We start from the raw sequence: 13,634 nt of genomic DNA, 5'->3' as shown, positions 1-13,634 counted from the left end.
TTAGTCAACCCCGATCCTTTATATCTTTTAGGGCTCCATTCACAAAGCCACGGTAGTGATTAGCAGCGTGCCAAATGCGACAAAGCCTTTTCAATTCCTATGGGCTAAAGTAAATCATAGTATATCAAATTTGTGCTGGTCATATCAATCTTCAGTGGGATCCCTTGTTCATATGCTTTTTCACTGTCATAACTTGCAACCATACTGGAAATCGATTTGGGACATTTTTCAAAAATTATTTGCTATTTCAGATGCTTTTTCATTTAAAGTATTAATCCTTAAAGCATCTACCCCTGGTTTGTCAGTTCTGTTAAAACATGCAAACTTGTTTAGTTTGATGATTTTGCTTGCTCTTCACTTGATTGTTTTACATTGGAAAAATAATCTGCATTTCTCATTTCATGAATGGTGAGATTTACTTTCTTCATATAGGCATTTTGAGGAAATAGCTGCCATAAAATGTGATCGTATTTTGTCCTTTCATAAAACACGGTCATTGCTAGACAACTCTGTTCATTGATATTTACAAGTAACTTTATAAGGTAAATTCAACCCCTTAAAAATATACACACATACTGTTTTGCTTTATTTTCTGTTAACCTACTGCTATAATAGGTTTGCTTTTTTTTTTGGTTTCTTATTTTTATTTTAGTTTTTGAAAAAGTTTGATGATTTATTGTTTATACTGGTTGGTGCGTGTTCATTTCTTATAAACATATATATTACTTTTGTATTATTCTTAAAACTTATAAATAAAGACTTTAAAAAAAAATCTGAGAATCAACCAGTGAAGCACTAGGTCCAACTCAAACGCATGGCTTTTCTCCTTGACAGAAAGTTAACAATTAGTTCAGCCATGTGGAACTCTCAAAGGTGACAATCTAATACCTTTCAAATTGCCTGCAAGTAAAACATCATGTATCGGATCAGAGTGATAAATAGAACATTTTTTCCCAGCCTGGACATCTTTCCGTTATCTTGTATCTGGAGCTTCTTTGACTCTGGAACTGAGTTCAAAGAAAATGAATATACATTTGTATATACATAATGCAGAAAGATTAAGCCCAAAGAGCAACAGGGCATTTCATGTCAATAGGAAGCTCAAAATAAATTTCACCGGCAAGCTGGTGCAGTGCTGTATTTCTGAGGGGAAGAGAATACATTTTTATCCCAAATTTTGCTGAATACAATCATGTGGTGATCCCAATTATAGAAAATCTATACCAAATCTCAGCAAAGCGATTCTACAGTAGAAGTATATAATAGAAAAGAAAAGAATTCATACTGGCCACAGAGCGTCCGGGATAAAAAGGTGCCCACCCGTAGCTAATGCACTAGGGCTAAAGAAGGTGGTGTATAGAGATTAAAGAAGACAGCCTTTGCAACAGTGAGCAGAAAATACCTAAATTGTATTGAAGCCAGAAGTGACAAAACAGCCAATCAAACAGAGGATTCAACCAAATATCCTACATACTAACTTTGATAAGAACATAAGAGTAGCCATACTGGGTCAGATCAATGGTCCATCTAGCCCAGCAGACAAGTACCTGGCAGAAACCCAAATCATGGCAACATTCCATGCTTCAAATCCTAGGGGAAGCAGTTGCTTCCCCATGTCTGTCTTAATAGCAGACTAAGGACGTTTCCTCGAGGGACTTGTCCAAACCTTTTATAAACCCAGATACGCTAACCACTGTTACTACATCCTCTGGCAAAGAGTTCCAGAGCTTAACAATTCATTGAGTGAAAAAATATTTCCTTCTGTTTGTTTTAAAAGTATTTCCATGTAACCTCCTCGAGTGTCCCCTAGAATTTGTACTTTTGGAATGAGTAAATAATTGGTTTACTTCTACTCATTCTACTCAACTCAGGATTTTGTAGAGCTCAATCATATCTCCCCTCATCCATCTCTTCCAAGCTGGAGAGCCCTAACCTCTTTAGCCTTTCCTCATACGAGAGGAGTTCCATCCCCTTTATCATTTTGGTTGCTCTTCTTTGAACCTTTCCTAATTCCGCTATATCATTTTTGAGATACGGTGACCATGCAATATTCAAGATGAGGTCGCACCATGGAGCGATACAGAGGCATTATAGTATTTTGGTCTTATTCACCACTAGTAAAAAAGCCCCGTTTCTGATGCAAATGAAACGGGGGCTAGCAAGGCTTTCTTCTGTGTGCATGTGGGAGTGTGTGTGTCCCTGCCCTCTCTCCCCTCCCCCCTCTGAGTCCTTCAGTAAAAAAGCCCTGTTTCTGATGCAAATGAAACGGGGGGGGGGGGGGGGCTAGAAAGGTTTTCTTCTGTGTGCATGTGGGAGTGTGTGTGTCCCTGTCCTCTGGCCTCTCTCCCCTCCCCACTCTGAGTCCTTCACTGTTACAGAGCAAGCGATTTGATTTCGTGCTTTGCTGTTTTCCTTCACTGACTGTTTGTGTTACAGAGAGGACGGGGCAGACACTCATGGGGAAACCGGATATCTCTCCCCCTTCACACTTCCGGCTGGAGGCTTCATAGAACGTTGGTGTTGCCTTTTATATAGAGAGATTCCTTTCTTAATAATTCCTAGCATCATGTTAGCATTTTTGGCCACTGCCACACACACTGAACAGAAGATTTCAGCGTATTATCTACAATGATACCTAGATCTTTTTCTTGAGTGTTGACCCCCAAGGTGTACCCTAGCATTAGGTAACTATGATTCAGATTATTCTTTCCAATGTGCATCACCTTGCATTTGTCCACAGTAAATTTCATCTTCAATTTGGATGCCCAGTCTTCCAATTTCCTGAGGCATTCCTGCAGTATTTCATAGTCTGCACATGTTTTAACAACCTTGCATAGTTTTGTATCATCTGCAAATTTAATCACCTCACTCATTGTTCCAATTTCCACATAATTTATAAACATTTATTTATTTATTTGTTACATTTGTACCCCACATTTTCCCACCTATTTGCAGGATCAATGTGGCTTACATAGTACCATAATGGCATTCGCCAATTCGGTTGATAACAAATACAGTTTGTATTGTAGTCTAATGAGGTAGGTGTGTATCAGGCAACATGAGGGTCGAAGGGACTGTAGATTGTATATTGTCCAGTAAGATCATTGGTTATGCATTGGTTGTAGTCAGTGGCGTTCCTAGGGGGGCTGACACCTGGGGCGGATCGCCGATGCGCCCCGCTCCCTGGGTGCAGTGGACCCCCCGGCGAAAGGACACCCCCCACGAAGGACCCCCCCCCCCGGGTGCACGCCGCTGGGGGGGTACCGCGCACGCCTGTCCTCCGTTGTTCCATGCTTCTTCTCTGCCCCGGAACAGGAAGTAACCTGTTCCGGGGCAGAGAAGAAGCATGGAACAACGGAGGACAGGTGCGTGCAGCACCCCCCCCAGCGGCATGCACCCGGGGCAGACCGCACCCACCCCCCCCCCCCCCCAGGAACGCCACTGGTTCTAGTACTGATCCCTGCACACTCCACTGTTTATATTACCTTAATGATACCTATACGTGATCTAAGCAGCAGTGTATACAAAGAGAGACGCAGTGCATGTAAATCGCATGCAAAAATAATTAAAACATTGAGGTGATGGCCAAATTTCAAGGGAGTGGAGCGGCTAGTGGTTAGAGCACTGGTCTTGCAATCCAGAGGTGGCTGGTTCAAATCCCACTGTTGCTACTTGTGATCCAAAATCCAAATAAATAAGGGGGTGTTGGTGGCATAGCAGGCATGGATGTCCTTCTCACAGAAACACCCAGGCATGGATGTCCTTTACACAAACATCCACATTTTGGACGTCCTCACTGCCATAGTGCATAGCGAAGGACGTCTTCAACTACCATTGCAGGGACAGAGGCATAGAAATATCCAGTGTACCTGAATGTAACTCACCTTGAGCTACTACTGAAAAAGGTGTGAGCAAAATCTAAATAAATAGCAAAAGACGTCCTCAACTGCCGTCGCAGGGACAGAGGCATAGTGAAGGAGGTCCTTCACCCATACTCTAAAAAAAGAGACAAAAGTTTTTAAAGTTGTTTTTTTCAGGGTGGGAGGTGGTTAGTGACCACTGCATGCCTTTTTCCATTCAGTTAGTGCATCAGTTAGTCCACTGCAGTGCCCCCTAGGGTGCCCAGTTGGTGTGCTAGCATGTCAGGGAGACCAGAGCACTACGAATGCTGGCTCCTCCCATGACCTAATGACTTGGATTTGGTCGTTTTTGAGATGGGCGTCCTCAGTTTCCATTATCGACGAAAACCGGGGTTGACCATCTCTAAGGTCAACCTAAATGTTGAGATTTGGGCGTCCCTGACCGTATTATCGGAACAAAAGTTGGACGCCCATCTTGTTTCAATAATACGGGTTTCTCCGCCCCTTCATCGGGACGTCCTTAGAGATGGTCGTCCCCGTTAGATTATGCCCCTCTATGTTACTATGTAATGATCTATTATTGGCATTAATTGTCCTTAATTGATTTATGCACAGATTATATTCTATAATGCTCTGTGCATAAATCCGAGGACATGTATTTTCGGGGAGTGTGTTTAGGGGCATTCCTATGCATTATATGCCTAATTTAGGGGTTCTTTTACAAAGGTGTGCTGAAAAATGGCATGCAGTAGTGTAGACGCGTGGTCTGGGCGTGCATAGAATCATTTTTCAGCGCACCTGTAAAAAATGCCTTTTTTTATTTTTGCCCAAAATGGACGTGTGGCAAAATGAAAATTGGCGTGTGTCCAGTTTTGGTCTGGGACCTTACCGCCAGCCATTGACCTAGTGGTAAGGACTCATGCAATAACCAGGCCGTAATAGTCTATGCATGTATAATGCCAATTACCGCTCGCGCACCAGAAAATAAAAATACTTTCTGGCGCGCGTAGCGGCCGCGTGTCAAAAATGAAATTACCACAAGGGTCATACGGTAGCCAGGCGGTAACTCAAAACTGACATGCGTTTGGTGCACGTAGGCACCTACTCGGCTTAGTAAAAGGGACCCTTAGGCATTGACACTTGCGCCTTTAGGATATTTAAGTTAGGCCTGGGTTAGGCAGTTAGGCGCTACCACTCGGTGCATAATTATTTTCTGTGGCAATTTTTTAGCATGATTTACTAGTCCACAATCTGCACCTTAAAAATGAATAGATGAAACAAACATGAAATATGCATGGCAATTGGAAAAATCTGTTTTAAATGAGTCTGAACCAAATGTTTTTACCTGTAGATACCCCTAATGCCAAGCCAATGGCTCAGTGTCAGTGTTGGATACTGGCATGTAGTAGATAAGGTTTGGTTGAAGCTACATTTGCTGTAGTGGCAAGTATACTGTATCGCAACCTGGAGGGACCCTATGTCCAGTAGGCTAATGGATTGTCAATGAAATGGTTGTGATATATTGCAAAGGGTTAAACAGAAGGAGACAGAGCGAGGGGGTCCCAAGTAGTTGAAAATTAAATTTTGTAATGCTGCAGTCTTAGTAGAGGCCATTTTGGATGGAGCTGAAAGCTAAAAGGCCTAAAAAAATGTTTTACAATGGTTTTCTAATATAGCTTGGGACTATGAAAGAACTTAATGTACCCATTAATCACAGCAGAGGGGACTGTATTCTAGAGGTCAAGATTTCATAAATCTATAGTAATGTGACACATTGCAAGTCCATCGCAAATGATGAAGGGTTTGAAGACTTTCTCTGAATTAGACTAATTAGAAATGAATGAAATAATAAAAGAAATGGCTTCAAGCTCGTTAAAGTTCCATATTCGATCATTGAAAAGAAAGAGTTGAGAGCAATACTTGGGACTGAAAAAGAACTTTAGGCTCAGTTCACCTACTTGAATGCTGGAAAGTATTCAAAAGGATAATAGCTATTCAGGCTATTCAATGAATGAAACCTTTTATTCAGATGTCCAAAGAGAAGCAAATTCCAGCCAGAGTATATCGAAGGAAATCAAACCAAACCTAAAGTAGAAGATTTATTTCCTCAGCCATCCTTAAGCATGGGAACAGCTGACTTTTCCTCCACCCAAAAGGAATAGTCTGGTGCACCCAGCAGGTTGCCCACTGCTATGGTTAACAAAACAACCAAATAGAAGGAACTCAAACCCAGTAATAAAATGTCACATATACAGTGCTCGATTCAAAGAATTAATGCAATGCAACATTTTAAAAAGAATGTGCCTTTCTTTAGTAGGAACATCTCGGATACCAGTCAGGCATTAAAATCTTGTGCCTACTCGTATTTATGATTGGCTGAAAAATATTCTTAAATTCAAACTTTAAAACATATAACTTAATAATGGTGTTCAGATGATCTTTGAAACCTGTCCTCCAGATGATGACCAGTATTTCACAGTAAGAATACCAGTGCTTCAGGGGCAATGTGGACCTCAGCACTCAATTATGTGTTCTCTCTCATGCTTTCTAATGGTGTTCTTCATTTAGTTCTCAGAGTGCATCCCCTGGTCTGTGCTAGCTTCTGTTTCTTCTCTTGAGTCAGGAAATCTCCAGTTCCATAACAACCTCCAACTCATTTTGGGCCCTTGACAGTTCTTCTCTTAAAAACATAAGAACATAAGCATGGTCACACTGGAACAGACAGAAGGTCCATCAAGGTTATGTTTTGTCCTTTAAGCACTGGAATCAGTGAGTGCAGATAAGTGATTGCTAATATACACATTTTCCCCCATACTCTATATAGCACGTCTTAAGTTGCATGTGCAAATCCAGTCGTATTCTGGATTTGTGAATGCAACTCAATTAGTTAACAAGCCAATCAGTGCCGATAATTGCCAATTAACAAGCAATTGACACTTAGAATTAATTAGATTTTACATGCACAACTGACAAAGTATATTCTGTAAAGTGATGTACGTAAATTCTAAGTCACGTGGAGGGGCATAATTGAACGGCGCCGGCCATCTATATGGCCAGCCATCTTCGGGGCCGGCTCCGCAAAGGGGCGGAGCCAACCGTATTATCAAAAAAGATGGCCGGCCATCTTTTCTTTTGATAATACGGTTGGGGCCGGCTAAATCTCCACATTTAGGTCAAATGTTGAGATCGTTGGGTTTAGAGATGGCCGGCTTCAGTTTTCGGCCATAATGGAAACCGGGCCCGGCCATCTCAAACCCAGCAAAATGCAAGCCCTTTGAATGTGGGAGGAGCCAGCATTTGTAGTGCACTGGTCCCCCTGACATGCAAGGACACCAACCGGGCACCCTAGGGGGCACTGCAGTGGACTTCAAAAATTGCTCCCAGGTGCATACCTCCCTTACCTTAGGTGCTGAGCCCCCAACCCGCCCCCCCCAAAAACCCACTCCCCACAACTCTACACCACTACCATAGTTTTTAGGGATGAATGGGGGCACCTAGATGTGGGTTCAGTGGGGGGGGGGGGTTGGGGGGGGTGGAGGGCTCAACATTTACCACCACAAGTGTAACAGGTAGGGGGGGATGGGCCTGGGTCCACCTGCCTGAAGTGCACTGCACCCACAGGGACCTGCATACTGCTGTCAGGGAGCTGGGTATGACATTTCAGGCTGGCATAGAGGCTGGCAATTTTTTTTTGGGTGGGAAGGGATTGGTGACCACTGGGGGAGTAAGGGAGGTGATCCCCGTTTCCCTCCGATAGTCATCTGGTCAGCTGGGGCACTTTTTTGAGACTTGGTCCTAAAAATAAATGGACCAAGTGCAGCCGGCAAAATGCTCATCAGAGCCGGCCATCTCCCGATTTGTGTCGGAAGATGGCCGGTGATCTCCTTCGAAAATAAGCTGGCTAGTTGAAAGGGGGCGTGGCCATGGGCATGGAATGGGTAGGTCGTGGGCATTTCTAAAATCTCTATATATATATATTGTTATAGAATACACTCGATCTGCAGCTAATTTAGGTATTAGCATTTACTCCAAGATGTACTTGGCTTAACTGCCAATGACTAAAGTTTTGTCGTATAGATGGGCGCTTCACGTACAAATTTATGCATGTTCTCTAAAGGATGCCTAAATTTAGGCATACTTTATAGAATACACCTAGATGTATTTTTTTCAGTACTGATTGTTTAGGTGTGGTATATAGCACCTAGTTCTTTATATATTTTTTTTCATATAGGGGCCCTTTTACAAGGGCATGCAAGGGCCTAATCGGCACTACTGCCCAGCTAGCGCATAAGCTGGGCGCAGTGGTGTTCCTAGGGGGGGCAGTGGGGGCGGTCTGCCCCAGGTGCACGCCGCTGGGGGGGTGCCGCGCGCGCGCGCGCCTGTCCATCGTTCGTTCCATGCTCCCTCAGTTCCGGGGCAGAGGGAGCATGGAACAAACGACGGACAGGCGCGCATGGCACCCCCCCAGTGGCGTGCACCCGGGCGGGGGTTTCTTTTGTGGGGGGGTGTCCTTTCACCAGGGGGGGGGGTCGCGCTGCATCCGGGGGGAGCGCTGCACCCGGGGGGCGGGGCGCATCGGCGATCTGCCCCGGGTGTCAGCCCCCCTAGGAACGCCACTGGCTGGGCGGCAATTCTGAATTTGGCACATGACGAATTCCATGGTAGAAAATAATCTACTGCAGGCCCCTTACACAGCAGTAAACAGCAGTCGGCATGCACGGCATGCTTATCCCAAATGTAGCGCGTGAGAACTTACCAGTAGGTCAATGGGTGGCAGTAAGTTCTCAGGCCGAAAATGGATGCACGCTGGCTAAAGTTTTAGTGCACATTCATTTTCTGGCCCCTTAAAAAAAAAAAAGGCCCTTTTTCCTAGACGCGCTATAAAAATGGCCTAGTGCATGCGCAAAAGATGCACTTCCACTACTGGTGGTATTGGCATAACTGTTAATTGAGTGAATTTTTATATTTATTTATTTGTTGCATTTGTACCCCACATTTTCCCACTATTTGCAGGCTCAATGTGGCTTACATAGTACCGTCAAAGGCGTTCGCCCAGTCGGTGGATAACAAATAAAAAGTTGTATAGCGATTGTATGAGATATATATCTTTCATAGGGCTAAACTCCAAAAATCTGTGCTTGTTTAGTGCTCAATGTGCACTTAACACCATAAACAATACATCCACAATGCATATCTTTACAAGACCAAAATTATAAACTTGCTTTTACCTGTTGTTGAGCCTTCACCTAGATAATCATTATAAGCTTAGTTGGTAAAAAGTTCAAAGATGGCTCCCCTTCAGCTGTTGGAGATATGATGCTCACCCGTCTCACTGAGGAAATTGCAAAGACGAAACCCATGGCGTTGAGAATCTAAAGGGGAGCCATCTTTGAACTTTTTCCCTAACTCATCTTACTGTAATTATATAGCTGAAGACTTGGCTCCCCTTCAGTTGTTGGAGATATGATGCTCACCCGTGTCACTGAGGAAGTTGCAAAGACGAAACCCATGGCGTTGGGCATCTGAAGAGGAGCCATCTTTCAACTTTTCCAACTAAGCTTACTGTGATTATGTAGCTGAAGACTCAATGACAGATAAGTGCAAGTTTATAGTTTTGGACTTGTAATGATATACATTATGAAAGTATTATTTATGGTGTTAAACACACATTGAGCACTTTTATGTTTCAACGGTTTTTATTGATGACAATAAACATTGTAAACAGAGTCCATAAATTCAAACATTTCGTTAACCTAAGAACAGGTCACTGTTGCATACATACATCATAACTGCATCATCAATATTTTCTATCATCGTTTTCTCCCCCCCCCCCCCCCCCCCCCCAGGTTCACATCTTTACAATAATCTTTTTACTTCATAGCGTCTAGTCTTTTCCAATATCTATTACAGGACTATACCCATTTACATCCTGAAGTGCTTATCTCCGGAACACCTCATTTGCTAAGGCGCTCCAAGTCTATTTAGCACCGCACTTCGTGCTTTGTGGGATATGTTTTGCAAATACTTACTCCATATATTAATAAACTCCTTTCTTTTCTTTGGATTACCATAAGCCGTCCTAGCCTCCCAAAGCATTAATTCATGCATCCTATTTCTCCAGTACCAAAAGGAGGGTGGATCTTCTTGCATCCAGTGTTTAAGTATGCATTTTTTCCCCACTGCATATACCTTACATAAAAATAGCTCTATATGTCTTTTTGCTATCCCATATGCATCCCTTTTGTTCAACAACACTCCTCTCCATGAGGGGAGTAATCTTTGCCCTATGAGATGTTCAATATAATTCTGTATCGCTCTCCAAAATAGTTTTATTCGAGCACATTTCCAGAATGCATGCAAAAAGGTATTACTTTCTCTATTGCACTTGGAGCATTGAGCTTCGCCTATCCAACCCGCTCTTGCTGCTTGATTTTGTGTTATGTATCCCCTGTGTATTACCCTATATTGACTCTCCTGTAACTCTGCCCCATCTACTTGGTGTGGTATATCTTTTATCAATTTTTCAAAATTTATTCCTTTCAATTCGTATCCCAGATCCTTACTCCATGCCTCTTTAAGTTTCTCGTATGTACGGGGGGGACTCAGTGCTACTAAAGCTCTATGTAAACTCGATATTGATACCTGCCCGTGTGCATCTCCCTTTAAAAATTCACGAAGCCTGCAACCAAGCCTCGTGCCTATTGCTTCTTGGTCCATACTGCCCCAATAATGATGTAATTGTCTATATGAGTAATGATCCTGGTTGGCTAAGGACAATCTTTGCTGCAGATCCTGGAATCCATACAACCCTCCCTCCTCATTAACTAGGTGTTCGAGCAAAGTAATCCCCGCCCTTGACCACCTATCAAATATACCTTTCTCCATTCCCGGTGGAAAGTCTCCATTTCCTTTTAGTGGAAGCTGATCGCTAACATTGGGGTTTTGCTTCCACATCTGCATAAGCGATCGCCATATGCTTCTCATTGGCCTTAGCAATATACTTTTTCGAAAGTTTAATGGTAAATTTTTTGTTTTTGCCTGCAATATAAAATTCAGGTGCCAGGGCTCAAATAGTGTTCTCTCCCATCTAGTCGGCGTATACTGGTTTGTATCTAGCATCCAATCCCTAAGATGTCGCAACAGGCAAGCTTGATTGTATCGTTTTATACAGGGTAATCCCACTCCCCCCTGCATCCAACCATCATACAGATATTCAAAACGAACTTTTGATTTCTTCCCCCCCCACAGGAACTTTCGGATTATCCTATTTAACTTTTTGATATCTTTACCCAGTATATGCAGTGGTAATACCTGCAGTATGTAGAGCCACCTTGGGAATATAATCATTTTAAACATATTGATTCTGCCTATTAAGGACAGGGGCAAATGGTTCCATCTCTCTAGAGAGCTGCTGGTGTCTTGTAACAGCTTTTCTATGTTAATTTTATATAGATTAGTAGTGTCCATAGTCAAGCGCACTCCCAGATATTTGAACGATTCCTCCGCCCATTTTAACGGTAGTTGTCCTTGCCATTCTCTAACATGGGCTCCCTCCCTCTGCATAGCTTCAGACTTCTCTAGATTTAGCTTAAAGCCTGAAAAGTCGCCATACTCTGCCATACACTCAACGAGAGCTGGTAGTGATTCCTCAGGCTGAGTCACATGTGCTAATAAGTCATCAGCAAATGCTGCTATTTTAAAATTTTCCGTGCCCAGCCTAACTCCCTGTATATCGGGTGTTTGTTGAATATTCCTAATCAATGGGTCTAGTGTTAATACAAATAATAAAGGTGATAGTGGGCATCCCTGCCTTGTTCCCCGACAAATGGGAAAAGGAGGGGACAGTATTCCATTCGCCCACACCTGGGCTTGTGGAAGATAGTATAATGCTCTAATTGCCTCCTGAAAAAACCCCGTTATTCCATACGCATCCAATGTTCCAAACAAAAAGTCCCATACCACCCTGTCGAATGCCTTTTCGGCATCGAAGCTGACCAGCACCGACGGCGTGGCCCGCTCCGCTACCGCCTCCAATGTTACCAATATCTTTCTCACATTTTTTGTAATATTTCGACCCTGTACAAATCCCACCTGTGAATCTTCAATAATATCCGGCAGAATTCGCGATAATCGATTTGCCAAAACCTTGGCAAATAGTTTAGCCTCATAATTGAGTAGCGAAATTGGCCTACAAGATTCTGGTTTCTGTGTATCCCGTCCAGGTTTTGGGAGTACGATGATCTGAGCTGTTCTCAGGGAGATGGGCATTTGTTTTTCTTGTACTATGGCATTAAACATTAATGTGATGGGTACCACTACTTCATCCCTCAACATTTTATAGAATTCTCCTCTATATCCATCTGGTCCCGGGGCTTTCCCCAAGGGCCCCTGCTGTATGGCCCATGCTACTTCATCTTCCGTTATGGGGGCATTTAACATTTCTTGGCTCTCTATATCTATGCTCGGAAGATTTTGCACCCCAAAAAAATACATTTCGCTATCCATCGGAGGTGGGTCTGGGATATCATACAGCCGCCTGTAATACTCCTGCAAAATTCTATTTATTTGGGCATCTTTATTTTCTAAAGTTCCCTTGGCCGAATATAGTGCATTTATTTTTTGGGGTCCTTGCCTGGGTTTTGCTAACCTAGCCAACATCTTTCCCCCTCTGTTAGCATATTTATATAATTTATATCTGTAAGAACCATAGTTGTGTTGGGCCTTTCTATGAAGTCTCTCATTGAGGGTTTGCTGCAGTTCTAAAAGTTGGGCTTTTAGTGTGACAGTATGTTGGCATCCATATTCCCGTCGTACCCGTGTTATTTCCTTCTCTAGCCAAATCTGTTCCTTCTCCCTTGCCTTTTTTTGATGGCTAGTATATGCGATTATCTCTCCCCTAAGTACTGCCTTTGCCGTGTCCCAATAAAGTATAGGAGTTGTTGTATGTGCCTGATTGGTGTCTTGGAACTGCTTATATTTTTAAATTATAAAGTCTCGGAATCCCTGATCTTTGTGTAACCAAATAGGGAACCTCCACTGGAACTGTCTAACCTCTCTCTCCATGGGCTCCCATACAGTCATTACCATTGCATGATCTGATATTTTAATGGGACCTATTTCTGCACTACATATTTTAGTAAATATTGAACGAGATATGAATATATAATCAATCCTCGACATGGTGGCATGTGCGCGAGACAAATGAGTATAGTCTCGCTCTACGGGATGCAATGTTCTCCACACATCCACCAGGTCCAGGACCTCACTTAACACATCCAGTCCTCTTGATTCCATCCCTGCACCTCTTCTTCCCCCCTGTGACCTATCCAGTGTGGGATCCATTACTGCATTGAAATCTCCCCCAGCTAGTATGGGTGTTCCTTCAAAACTTGTTAAATGGTGTAAAAGTTGTTTGTAAAAAGCTTTGTTATACGTGTTAGGAGCATATACATTACACACAACCACTGGCTGATGTTCTACAGTTAAATGTACTATTACAAATCTTCCCGCATCATCAGCTATTACTTTGTGTGTAGTTATCTGCACCCCTTTCTTGATTAGAATTATGACTCCCGCTTTTTTTGCCTGCGCTGGGGATTCATAATATGAGCCCACCCACCAGCGGCATAATTTCTCATGTTCCTTGGCATTTAAATGCGTTTCTTGAAGTAATGCAATTGACACCTTTTGCTTGTGGAGTGCTTGGAGTATCTTCTGCCTTTTTATTGGCGAAGAAATACCTCCCACATTCCATGTCACTACTTTAAGGGCCAT

This window comes from Microcaecilia unicolor, chromosome 2 (genome assembly GCF_901765095.1).
Source record: "Microcaecilia unicolor chromosome 2, aMicUni1.1, whole genome shotgun sequence".
Classification (NCBI taxonomy): domain Eukaryota; kingdom Metazoa; phylum Chordata; class Amphibia; order Gymnophiona; family Siphonopidae; genus Microcaecilia; species Microcaecilia unicolor.
The sequence above is the reverse complement of the archived record's forward strand: the minus strand, read 5'-3'. Positions refer to the sequence as shown.